This window comes from Vombatus ursinus, unplaced genomic scaffold, assembly GCF_900497805.2.
Source record: "Vombatus ursinus unplaced genomic scaffold, bare-nosed wombat genome assembly UNPS02000749.1, whole genome shotgun sequence".
NCBI lineage: Eukaryota > Metazoa > Chordata > Mammalia > Diprotodontia > Vombatidae > Vombatus > Vombatus ursinus.
In genome coordinates, this window is record NW_020940527.1 from 9,672,141 (window position 1) to 9,686,645 (window position 14,505).

Sequence of the window (14,505 nt, forward strand, 5' to 3'; positions counted from 1 at the left end):
TACCATCTCCATCACTGTACCCTAAAGACCACTGGGTCATTTTATCTGACTAGCTGCCCCTCACATGACTTTTTCTCCCCTTTTAGAATGTGGACTCTTCAAAGGCAGGATGGTCTTTTCTCTTCACATACCCAACACTTAGCACAATGGTTGGCAGAGAGTAAATGTTTAATACTTGTTTTCGTTAATTTATTCACTTTTAATCATACCAGCCAACTTTAACTCCAATTCCTTCTTGACCATTTAAATTTTTTAAAATTTTTCCCAATTACATGTGAAAACAATTTTAACATTCTTTTTTTTACTTCAAATTTTGAGTTCCAAATTCTCTTTCTTTTTTTCTTTCTTTCTTTCTTTTTTTCATATGAGGCAATTGGGGTTAAGTGACTTGCCCAGGGTTACACAGTTAGTAAATATCAAGTGTCTGGTCTGAGACTAGATTTGAACTCAGGTCCTCTTGAGTCCAGGGCTGGTGCTTTATCCACTGTGCCACCTAGCTGCCCCTAGTTCCCAATTCTCTTCCTCCCTCCTCTCCCTCCCCTCATTGAGAAGGCAAACAATTTGACATAGGTTATACATGTGTAGTCATATGAAACATTTCCATGTGAGTCATTCTGTGAAAGAAAACACAGGCAGAAAAATAAAGAAAATAAAGGAAATAGTATCTTTGATGTGCATTTAGGCTCTCCTAGTTCTTTCTCTGAAGATGGACAGCATCTTTCATGGTAAGTCCTACAGAATTGTCTTGGATAATTGTACTGCTAAGAATAGCTAAGTTATTCATAGTAGATCATCATACAATATTGTTGTTACTGTGTACAATGTTCTCCTGATTCTGCTCATTTCACTTTGCATCAGTTGATGTAAGTTTTCCCATGTTTTTCTGAGAGCATTCTGCTCATCATTTCTTAAAGCACAATAGTATTCTATCACAATCATATACAACTTATTCAGCCATTCTCCAATTGAGGGAAATCCCCTCAATTTCAAATTTTTTGCTACCACTAAAAGAGCTGTACACATAGGTCCTTTTCCTTTTTGGTTTTTATTTCTTTGGATACAGATCTAGTAGTGGTATTGCTTGGTCAAAAAAGGTATGTGTGATTTTATAGCCCTTTGGGCATAGTTCCAAATTGCTCTCTAGAAGAGTTGAATCAGTATAACACTTCAACAATTGTACATTAGTGTTTTAATTTTCCCACATCCCCTCTAACATTTGTCATTTTCCTTTTCTGTCATATTAGCCAAACTGATAGATGTGAGGTAGTAGCTCAGAGTAATTTTAATTTGCATTTCTTTAATCAATAGTGATTTAGAGCATTTTTATATGACTATAGATAGCTTTGATTACTTCGTCTGAAAACTGCCTGTTCATATCCTTTGACCATTTATCAATTGAGGAATGGCTCTTATTTCTATAAATTTGACTCAGTCTTCTATACGTTTGAGAAATGAAGTATTTTTCAGAGAAACTCACTGTAAAAATTTTTTTTCACAGTGATGATTACCAACTATGTATTTCCCTCCATCCTATTTCCATCTGTTTATCCTACTCTCTCTCTCCTTTTACCTTGTCCATTCTCAAAAGTGTTTTGCTTCTGACTTTTACCTCCCCCAAACTGCCCTCCCTTCTATCAGCTCCCCCACCCTTCTCTTATCTCCTTCCCTTCCTACTTCTTGTATGGTGAGATAGATTTCTACACCCAACTGAGTGTGTATATTATTTCCTCTTTGAACCAATTTTGATAAAAGTAAGGTTCATGTGCTCTTCTCCCTACTTTCCCTATTTTCCCTTCCACTGCAAAATCTCTTCCAGGCCTCTTATGTCAGATAGTTTTTCCCATTCTACCACTCCCTTTCCCCTTCTCCCAGTACTTCTTCTTTCTCAGCTCTTATTTTATTTTATTTTTTAGATAATCATACCATCACATTCAACTCACACCTCTGCTTTTTATGTATATTCCTTCTAACTGCCCTAATAATGAGAAAGTTTTTAGGGGTTATAAATATCATTTCCCCATGTTTAGTTCCCTAAACTAAACAGTTTTATCTTATTGAATTCCTTGTGAATTCTCTTTCTTGTTCACCTATTTATGCTTTTTTTTTGACTCCCTGATCATTTTTATGCAACTTATTTCCAATCTATAGGGAGAGTTTTGAATCTCATCCACCCAGCACACATTTGCTGAGCAATGTGAATATGCAAGATATTTTGGCATTTGTTTTAGGACATTGTGCTATCTCAGAGGCATGGTGGGCTTGAAGAGCTGGGTTTGAGCCTTGAAACATGAATTGTTTGGCTGTGGCCACAGCTGGGTGTCAGTTTCCATCTTTATAAAAAGATGATCAAAATACTTGTAGAACTTACTTTTCAGGGTTCTTGTGAAGAAAGTACTTGGTAAACATTAAACCATTACCAAAATGTGAATTGCTTATAATAATGCTCTTTTTTAGGGGAGGGATAAAATATAAAGGATTGAACTGGAAGTGAGCTGTGCTGCCCTTGTGAGATCAAATCTGGATCATTGCGATGAGGTTTTGATGTCACATTCAGAGAGGGACATTGACAAGCTGAGGACATGCAGAGAAGAGATGGCTTGGCAAGTGATGGGCTAGGGTCCCTGCTATGGGGAAGCCAGTAGGAAAAGATAAGACATAGGGGACTCATGATATAAGTGTTTGAAAAGTTGAAATGTGGCTCTGAGTTCATTCTCCCAGCCCTCAATAGTACTGGCTAGCTGATTGCCCAGAGCTTGCCTAACTAATTCTTCATATTGACTTCTAGGGGTAACCCTGAGAGGCTGGCGATTCTTTCTCTAGTACTCTAGTTCATGGGCTCCCACTAATGTGCTCCCCTATTATCAATGATTAGCAATTAACCATTCAGACTTAATTAACTTTTGCTGTTCTGTCATTTTAGTCATGTCCAACTCTTTATGACCCCATTTGGGGTTTTCTTGGCAAAGTTACTAGAGTGGCTTATTACTTCCTTCTCCAGCTCATTTTACAGATAATGAAACTGAGGCAAACAGAGTTGAGTGACTTGCCCAGGATCACACGGCTAGTAAATGTCTGAGGCTGTATTTGAACTTAGGAAGATAAATCTTGATTCTAAACCCAGTGCTCTATCTGCTGTGCCACCCAGCTGCCCCTACTTAGCCTTTAGGAATAAATATTTTAATCAAGTGGTATAGGAAGGCCAACTGGTACAAACATCATTCCAAACCAAAGACACATTGTCCAACAAATACATACGGAGTCCAGGGGAAAGTGGACTTGAGCTTAGAGAGCATATATGGCAAAGGGCTAATTGGCTAATCCTGCTTGCTTCAAGTAATTTTCTTTTTTTTGTGGGCTCTTCTGAAGCTCCCTATATGTGTAATGTAGCTTTCTGCTCAGTTCCTTATAGAAGTTTGAAGTGACCTTTCCTTGTGTTTCTGGTTTGTCCTTGGCTCCCAATGCAGACACTACCATCAGCAACTGCTATTATAGGGACCCTGCTTGATGCCCATGGACAGAACAAAATCTTCCGACATTTTAAAGTTCATAAGGTCATTCTCTTCTCCCCTTTAATCGCTACCCCCTCCCCCTACTCCCTTGAGCAAATCCTTCTCAGGGGCTAGGCTGGAACTGCTTCCACTGGGCTGGGCAGACTCTTAAATGCCTAAGTTCCAAACTGGCTTGCTATTTTATCCAGTGACCCACAGGATATGGTAGAGACTCTAGCACTAATCCCAAGGCATTTCCCGGGCAGCACCATTTTATTTCACCACCAGTGGTTTTCACTCCTTCCAAATTGATTCAGGAGTTTTCACATGTAATACACTGATTGGATTCAATAGAGGTATACTCACCTTATTTATCTAGTGATTCTGGACCGGGTGATTGATTGATTCATTGACCCTTCATTGTTATGGAAGGAAGGAAGGAAGGTTTTATAGGAAACAAATGGATAGTGCACCTAGTTTTTCATAGCTTGGAGGAGACCTAAGAGATGACCTAATCCAGCTCCCTCATTTTAAAGAGAATGAAATTCTGGACAATAAAATTGATATAGAGGAAAGACCCTGGGACACATGGCCCCATTATCATCATCATCATAACTAATATTTATAAAGTATTTACTATATGTCAAGAACTATGCTAAGCATTATTATCTCATTGATCTTCATAACAACCTTGGGAGGGAGGTACTAGTATTATTCCCATTTCGCAGATGAAGAAACTGAGACAAAGGTTAAATGACTTGCCCAGGGTTGTACAGTTAACAAGTGTCTGAGACTATATTTGAGCTTAGGTCTCTTAGACTCCAAGCTCAGGATTCTCATCATCAGGTATCACATAGCTGCCATAAGCATAGAGACCTTGAGTTACCACAAGAACTTGTTTTGTTTTGTTTTTCCAGGATGGCCAAAGCAAAGAAAAAAAAGACATCATTTCCAAAAAGAAGAAGACTTGGTCTGAGAATAAGACTAATGGGTCAGTTTAGTAGAGTCAAGGAATATCTCAAGAATAGAAGTCATAAAACATTTTTTTAACCACTTTACATGTGGTCATAGGATCATAGGCACCTTGGAATCCATGTAGTTCAACATCCTCATTTGACAGATGGGAAAACTAAGGCCCATAGGGGTTAAGTCTCTCCTTCCTAGAGCGCTCTCCCTCCTCATCTCTGCCTCTTGGAAACCTTCCTTCTCTTCAACAGTAAATAACAAAGGCAGAATTTGAACCCAGGTCCCCTATTTCTCCAGAGCCAGTGTTCTTTCCACCGTATCACTATACAGAACAATCTTCTACAGTGGATCTGCTTTCTTGAGAATGATATGCTGAGTTAATAAAATAATAGTTATTGAGCACCATTTACAAGGTAGGAGAAAGAAGAGTCAAGTACAGAGTGCATGTGTATGTGTGAGTGTGTGGCATGCTCAGTGCTATGGGCCACGGATAATGACATCTCATTTGTTTCATTTCATTTCATTCTGTTTGAAGCCTGCTTTTCATCATTATCATAGACATTTGGAGTGTTCGGTATATTATTCATCTTAATTCCACATGCTAATAGTCTCAGATGTATCATATCCTCGGTCCTCTGAGAGGGAGTGTGGTTGGAAAGGTTCTATGGAGAAAATCAGTGACTAGTAGGGCTGCCTTTGAGGTTTTCTTCACCAAGAACCCCAGGAGTTGATGCAGAATGTGTTAATGTTCAAGGAAGGCACTGATCTGGTCACTGGTTATTCTGCCACTGATAGACATATCTTGTAGGTTCTGCTGCCCTCTGATAGGGAGAATTTTATTACCTGGATCCAGTGAGAGAATCCATTTTTCTGATAAGTAAGTCTAGATTTTGTGAAGCCTCAGATAATCCCAATCTACTTTCATTACACATTCCAGTCTACCTTTCTTAAAACAAACAAACAAACCAAAAAATGCGTATGGGATGGGGAAATATATTTCCCAATCAGGCCATTGAACTAAACCATCCCAAAGTAGAATGGCCTGCCCTGGGAGATAGTGGGCTTCCCATCGCAGGGGGTGTTCAGGTTAAGGGTGGATGACCTCTTGTCAGGGATTCTGTGGAGGGACTCTTGCCCTGGTATGGATGAAACTAGGTGCCTTCTTTCCACTTAGGCATCTAGCATCTGGTTCAAGCCCTCATTACCTCTCACCTGGACTACTACAATAGCCTCCTCATTGGTCTCTCTGCCTCAAGTCTGTGTATCCCCAATCCAATCCACCATCCACTTGGCCACCAAAGTGACTGTTCAACAGAACAAATCTGGCCATGTCACTACTGCTCCATAAACTCTTGTGTCTCCTTATTACCTCCAGAATCAAATACTAATTCCTATGTTTAGCATTTCTAGGCTTGTTACTTGTTACTCTCCTCATCCCTACTCTACTGTCTTGCCATACTCTTCAACTTGCTCTCCCTCCCACAGTTCTCCATCTCTATCCTCTGAATATTTGCATTGGCCATCTCTTCTCCCTAGAACACTCTCCCCCCTCATTTGTGCCTCTTAGAAACCTTGCTTTTCTTCAACATTCAACTTCATGACTCAAACCTTGCCTTTATTCAACACTCAACTCAAGAGGCAGAAAGCCCCACTCGTGCCTTCTCATCCAAAGTTATCTTTTGTCTGTTCCTAGGGATCTTTCATGTATTTCCCATTGGAACGTAAACATCCTGAGGGCAAGCCCTATTTCACTTGTGTCTTTGTATCACCAGTCCTGAGCTCCATGCCTGGCACATCTCTGCAGGACTCTCTGCCATGTCATAATTACCTCTTTACTCTGGAAGTTCATTCCTCCTGTAGACTATTTCTCTCACTGGAAGCACTCTCCACCCCTGAGGCCTCAATTTCTTATTGGCTGGTTCCTCCCAGAACCTCCATTTAAAGAACCATGCGAAGGTCAAAGGCCCCATTCTTCTCAGGCTGGAACTGCTGATTCATCTCCATAGGACTTCTCCTTCGTGCCCCCTCACAGAGCTCCTATTTGGGCATAATCTTCCTCCCATTACATTGTAAGCCCTTTGAGGGCAGGGACAGGTTTTCTTTCTGCTGGTATATATATTCTCAGAGTTTAGCACAGTGCTTGGCAACATAGTAAGTGCTTAACAAATAAATGTTTGTTGACTGACTAACTGTTTGTTAATCGGTGGATTGAATTGTTTCCCAAAAGATGTTTCCTCAGGATTTCTAGAAGGAACAGTGTGTGTACACCAATTGAACAAATGTAGTGGGTAGTTAGGTAGCACAATAGAAAGAGTGCCAAGCCTGGAGTCAGGAAGACTCATCTTCCTGAGTTCAAATCCGGCCTCAGTCACTTACTAGTTGTGTGACCCTGGGCAAGTCACTTAACCCTGTTTGCCTCAGTTTCCTCATCTATAAAATGAGCTGGAGAAGGAAATAGCAAACCACTCCAGAATCTTTGCCAAGAAAACCTCAAATGCTGTCACAAAAATTGTACACAACTGAAAATTGAATGAACAACAATAACAATTTATAACAAAAATGATAAATAAGATACTTTGTGTATACACATGACCATAGTGTGTCTAGGATAACACCTTCCAAACAGCAAAAAATAGCTAAACTTTTTACAATGCGGTAAGTGTTCTTTATAAACATCATCTCATTTGAACCAAGGTCTCTCTTGATTCCTAGTCCACCACCCCATCCACTATAGCAAAGGGTTTAGATATTAGTTGAATGGGCGTATGCAATTTTTGGACAATCTGTGAATTTTTTCACCTATCATGTGAGACTCCCAGTGTGGGAACTCTGCCCATCAATGCAAATATATGATTACTGGTAGAATCCTATGGATTTACTTGAATCACGTTGATTTCAAATGACTTACTTACCCAGGGTCACACAGCTAAAAACTTTTAGGGATAGAATTAGGTCTTTCTAATGCTAAATCCAACATTCTAATCCATTCTGCATCTTTTAAAAACACTATGTCTAACCTCTCTATCTGTCAGTCCCACTCTCCATTCCCTTGTCATCCAAACGTGTACATTATATAAAATATATGTGTGTGCATATGCATATGTACTTATATGTATACTTATATGCATATATGTTTAGATACACAAAAACATACATGTTAAGGCCCTTTAAAAAACATTGTCCTACAAATAACGTCCTCACTAGTTTTTAATACTTAGTCTTCTTGTGTCCTCCATCAATTCAACTAGTTACTCCAAAGATAAAGAAACTTAAAGATCATAGATTCTGGATCTCCAGGTGACAAGGCGCACTCAGGAATACACATGGAACTCTGCCTTCTTCAAAGAGCCAGAACCTAGAAAGAGTGATCCTTCTTGGTTGCACCTAGGGATTTAAATTAATGCAGTCTCACTCAGGGAGCAAACCCTGGCTCAACTTATCCATTAGCAATGAATATTCCTCTAATTATTTAGGTCTGTCTTTATTTCTATCGAATGTTTTATAGTTGGGGTCATATAATTCCTAAACCCTCCGAAATTCTTTATTCATTCTGTAGCTATTTTCAATGGGATTTTTCTTTCTAAGTTTTTCTACTGGGTTTTCGTACATTATAAAAAAAGTTGTTGATTTATGTTATGTCCTGCAATTTTGTTGCATTTATTATTTCAATTAATTTATGGTTGACTCTTTAACATTTTCTAAGTAAAATATGATATCATCTATAAAAGTGATAATTCTGTTCCTTTATACTATGATTATCTCTTGATGTTTTAGTTAATATTTGTAGTATTATGTTCAATAGTAGGGATGATAAGCATCCTTGCTTTAGCCCTGTTCTTACTGGAAGACCTCTAACTTTTCTTCATTACATATAATGTTTGCTCTTGGTTTTACACGGCTATTTCTTATTAAATTAAAGGAAGGTCCATGTATTCTTATGCTTTTTAGTATTTTAATTCTAATTTCATAGTTTGGGAATTTGTCTAAAGTGTTTTCAGCCTCTATATAGTATGTGGTTTTTGTTATTTATATTATTAGCATAATTTATTAAAATTTGAGTCTTTATGCTAAACCAAACTTCTGTTCTTGGCATGAATTCAATCTAGTCATAGTACATGATATTTCTAATGAGTTGTTGCAGGCTTTTCAGTAATGTTTTATTCAAAAAAGTTTTCTGTCAATGTTCATAGCATATTGCTCTACAGTTCCTTTTTCTGATTTGTCTCTCCTTGTCTTAGGTATCAAGATCATATTTCTATCACAGAAGAAGATTGGAAGGGTACCTTCCTTTCATATTATTACGGACAGTTTAATTTTTCTTCGAATGATAAAATTCAATTGTAAATCCATCTGGTTTAGGAGTTTATTTTTTCTTCTCTAAGTCTTTTAGGATTTAATGAGTATTACTAAAGCATTCACATTTTCTGATATACCTTCTGTTCTGATGACGCCTTCCTTGAATGATTTTTTTATTCCACTTCTTGCACGTAGGTCAAGCCACAAGTCTACTTGAATATGGCATGATGGGAGAAAAAAACACTCCATCTGGAGTCAGAGGGCCTGGATTCAAACCCACTTCTGATGCTTACTACCTGTGTGACATTGGACAAACTCTCTTAATCCCATCAAACTCCTCATCTATAAAATAAAGTTGTTTTTTTTCCCCTTCTAGATAATCTCTGAATTTCCTTCCAATTCTAAATCTAAGCTATTATAACCATACAGTTATATGATATAATAAATTTCATGTTGTATGTTTTAGTGAGAATTATTTTCATGTATCTGATAGATTTCATGGCTGCTAAGGTCATTTCCAATTCGTTCTGTGAAGCTTTTTGCAAAAAGGAAGAAATGAAAGGAGGAAGGAAGAAAGAGATGAAGGAAGGAAAGAAGGAAGAAATTAAGCAGGAAGAAAAAAGAAGAAAAGAAAGAAAGGGATGAAGAAGAGAAAGAAAAGAGAAAGAGAAAGGAAGGAAGGGGAAGGAAGGAAAGAAAGGAGGAAAGGAAAAAAATAAAGGAGTAGAAGGAGAGAGAAGAAAGAAAGGGATGGATAAAGGAATGGAGAGAGCAAAAAATAAAGAAGGAAAGAAAAAGAAGGAAGGAAAAAAGAAAAGAAAGAAGGGGAGAAAGGAAGAAAGAAGAGAAAGGAAAGAAAAAAGGAAAGGAAGAAAGGATAGAGGAAAGGAGGAAGAGGAGGAAGGGGGAGAGGAGGGGAAGGAGGAAGGAAGGGAGGAAAGAAGAGAGGAAGGAAGGGAGGGAGGAAGAAAGGGAGAGAAGAAAAGAGTAATTGGGAAGAATGCATAAGCATAATTCTTCCGTATTCCCATTTATGCATTTATAAAAATTAGTGTGAAAAGGTGTCCATAGACTTCAGAGGATTGCAAAAGGGGTCTCCAGCACCAGAAAGGTTACAAACTTTCGCTCGACAGTTACCTTACTTGTGTTTCCCCCACCCTACTTATCCCTCAGAGAATAACATTTGCTGTATTTGCAGGCATTTCTGTAACAAGAAAAGCTGACAATGAGTAGAATGAACTTTAAAAAAGCAGCTCGGACTATATATTGGCAACAGTGGCTTCAGGAGCCTCCAATTTCAGCAAAGACATCAATGGACCAAGTGTGTGTCCTATGCACATGCCTGTTGTCTCATTGTTTCCTGGTTTACTTCTCTGGGCTGGGCTAGGGCTGTGCCTGCTGCAGTGACGTCTCTCTTCCAGCATGGGCTTCACAGCTCTGGGCTCACTGCAGTTTTGGCAGAAGTGTGTTAACATCTGTTCCTTTTATTTCGTCTGTAAAAAAAAAATAGTGCTGTTGAGGAACATGCTTCAGAGAACAATTTCACTTTGTCATGGGGCAATTATTTATTATGAGATTTGAATACTTTACTGATTGTATAAGGTTTTATTTTTGTTTTTACATGGAAAGTGAACTTGGGGAGTCAGTTTGGGAGTAATGTGGAGGGGGAGAAGAGGAACAGGAAGTCTTTATGATAGTGATTTTCTATTGTGATTTCTATAGTGATTTTCTTTGTGATTTGTGATTTTCTAGATATAAATTTGTAAATTTCATGAGATTTGCCATGTTAAGCTGGAAATCTCTTTAATTACTATGGCTAATAAAACTATGGAAAGCTGCAGAGTGCAGTTGTGTCATTAATGAAGGATTTTTTAAAATAAGATCTGAACTATCCCACTTTGTTGAGTATAGGATAGGTTGAAAAGTAATATATAACAAATGGAAGTGCATTAAGACTTCAAAAAATTCCACTGGAAGACATCTCTAAGATTTCAACCACACCTAGATGGGACTACCAACCTTCAAGTCCCTTGGATTCTCATTAAAAAGAAAGATGGAAGCTGGTGGCGATCCGAGTCCAAGTTCTTGATTGATGGTGATCAACAACTGAAAATACCTGACATTTATACAGAGCCAGAAGGGTTTTGGTTTTTTTCTTTTTAATAATTTTTTCCCCAATTACATGTTATATAATTTTAACATTTTTTTTTTATTTTGAATTCCAATTTCTATCCCTGCCTCCCACCGTCCCTCCCCTCTCACCTTCCTGAGATGGTAAGCAATTTGATATAGGTTATCCATGGCCAATCATTTAAAATATTTCCATATTAGTAATTTTGAACAAGAAGACTTGGAACAAGGAAGGAAGGAAAAAAAGCAAGGGAGGGAGGGAAAGATAGTATACTTCAGTCTGTATTCAGATAATATCAGTTCTTTCTCTGGAGGCAGATAGGATGTTTCATCATGAGTCCTTTGGGATTGGGATCATTGTATTGCTGAAATAACTAAGTCATCCACAATTCTTCATGTACAATGTTGCTGTGTACAGTTTTGTCCTGGTTCTTCTCACTTCACTTTGCATCAGTTCCTGTAAGTCTTTCCAGGTTTTTCTGAGATTATCCTGCTTGTCATTTCTTATAGCACAATAATAATCCATCACAGTCATATACCACAACATGTTTAGCCATTCTTCAATTGATGGGCATCCACAATTCTTAGCCATCACAAAAAAAGCTGCTATAAATATTTTTGTATAAGTAGGTCCTTTTCCCTTTTTTTGGATCCCTTTGAGATACAGACCTAGCAGTGGTATTGCTGGGTCAAAGGGTATGCACAGTTTTAGAGCCCTTTGGACTTAGTTCCAAATTCAGAGTCATATGTTTCACAAAGGGCTTTATTGACATCATCTCATTCAATCCTCACAACAAAGTAATATTGCCTTAATTCCATTACATTGTCTAGACAGAGAAAGAGAGGCAAAGAAATCTGTATGAGACACTATATCAAATAAGAAAAAGAGATGGATTTTGAACCTACTTCTCTCTTGACTAATGTTGACTAATCAATGCATAAAACTAATGATGTTTTTTGCCAGCTGAAGAAGCTTCAGTGGCTCTCTCTTGCCTCTTGGATAAAATATGAATACCTCTGTCTGTCATTTAAATCCCTTTATGTTATGGGTATTACATAAAACTTGGAGAAGGAATTAGCAAAATGGCAAATGGCAAATGGTAAACCACTGCAGTATCTTTGCCAAGAAAACCCAAGATCATACAGGATATTTCCCCTGCCTTTAGGCTATATTGCATCAGAGTCACCAAGAGTTGGTCATGACTGAAAAATGACTGAAAACATTATGGGTCTGATTATTTTCCACATTATTCCTTCATATACACTCGACATACTAGTCAAACGAATCTCCATGTTTTTCTCCATACACAGCATTCCATCTTTCATTTGTGTGCCCCTGCACAGGCTATCCCTTTTGTCTTGAACATCCTAACTCCTTGCTTCTTCCCCCTAGGATCTCTAGCTGCCTGTAAGGCTCTGTTTATGGGCCACTTCCTCCACTAGATTTGTTCTCATCCTCCCCATTATTAGTACTCTCTTCCTACTTGACTCTCCCACCAATATTGCTTTGCATTTGCTTTACATATGTTTCATATTTATCGATTTATGTATGGGTTGTCCCCTCCCCATCATTCCAAAAGAATGTAAGCTCTTGAGGGTAGAGAGTATTTTGTTTTTATCTTTGTACCCTCAATGCATAGCACAGTGTTTGGTATGTTAGGGGCTTAATAATGTTGATTGAGTTGAATTGATTCCGAGCCCACAACTCTTTCTAAGATGCCACACTGCTCTTTACATTCTGATGCCCACTATTTCTCTAATCAAGCTCTTATTGCTACTTTTGCCTTAAAATGTCTCTATAATCCTTTGGTTCATCTGTGATGGCATAACTTCTATGGTCAATGTGAGTTATTATTATATTACCGGTATGATGAAGCCATCATTATTTCAGGCACTATTTCAAGTCCTATCTTCTCTAAGAAGTCCTCCTGGATTTACTCCGTAAAGAACTCTCATTGCTTTTCAACTCAGTCTACCAAAAGTTTATTAAGCACCTATGATATGCTAGGCATTGTTCTTGGAACCCAAGATACAAAGACAAAAATGAAATAACCCTTGCCATCAAAGAGATTACATTATTTGGATGGTGATGGCACATACCACTTATATGACACATTTGTCAGTTGGCATGTCACTTGGCAAAAAATCATCTTTTTCTATGTATTTCTTGTCTCCTTAGCTGTATTGTAAGCTCCCTGCAGGCATGTACCCTGTTGTAGAATTCTTCATCCTCCCCATAGTACCATTCTTGCATGTAATATTTACTTCAATACTTTAGGGATCTCTAATGCATGGTTACTGCCTTCATTAGTTCAATTTATAAATCCTCTAACTTACGAGATGGCCTTTGAGATTTTCTGGGTCTAAAAAAATTCACTCCTTGTACTCAACATGGTGATGAACCTTTCCAGACTTAGAGTGGGCTGACCCTCAGATGCCAAACATGCTGTCTAGACCTGAGGGCTTTCCTGATTGGCAGACATGTCAGAGCTTGTGCCCTGTTGACAGAGCCCTCAAGATTCCATGGTCAAAATAGAGAAGTGGTCAAAGGATAGGGACACAGTTTTCAAAATTACAAATGATCAGCAACCATATTGAAGATTGTTCCAAATCACTAATAACAACAGAAGTACTGACAGTTCTTATGTTTCACCTCACAACCAACCAATTGGTAAAGACATCAAAAAGAGGAAAATTGTCAAGGATGGAGGGGCTATGAGAAGACAAGGTATACTCATGCATTGTTAGTAAAGATATTAACTGCTTCAGACAGTGTGGAAAACAATCTGGAATTATATGAAGCAAAAGTAACTAAACTGTGAATTTTGAGCCAGAGACTTCATTGTTAAATACATGCCCAGAGAGGGAAAAAACAGAGAGATCCAATATTTATATAGCATTTTAAGGCTCACCAAGCATTTCCCAATTATTATCTCATTTGATCTTTACAACAACCATGGAGGTTGGTACTATTGTTATCCTCATTTTGTAGATTAGGAAACTGAGGCAAGGCGAGTGATTTATCTAGGATCACACAGCTGTCTGAGGCAGGATTCTGTTTTTGCAATTCCTTCTGTAAAATGAGGGTGGTTAGAATAAAGGATCTTAGAGGTTCCTCTCAGCTCTGAAATATATTGTTCTAATTCAGATTTATTTAGCCCAAATAGCTTTGAGGAGCACTTTCGTGACTATTCTCTCATTCTATTCTCACAATAGTCCAGTTCGATAAGCAGGGAAAATATTGATAACCTTCTTTAGGGTTTATGGTTCTACACTTAGTAGGCACATATTGAATGCTTGCTGAATTGAATTTAATTACAATGAAATCCTTCTCTTTTCATTCTAATAGTGTCCCTGAGTCTCATACACAAACGGCAAAGATTTATTTCTATCTTCAGACTGGAATTCATTTTCTACTGGCTTGCATTGGTAAAACAAATGAACAAAAAATCATTGCTACATTTAAATCTATCTTTTATCTGTCTGTCTATCTGTCTGCTGTTTATCTATCTGTCTGTCTATCTATCTGTCTGTCTATCTCTCTATCTACTTATCTATTTATCTGCCATATACATTGAATTCCTCTATTCTGGTTGGCTACCCAGTTCATGTTATCCACAACTTG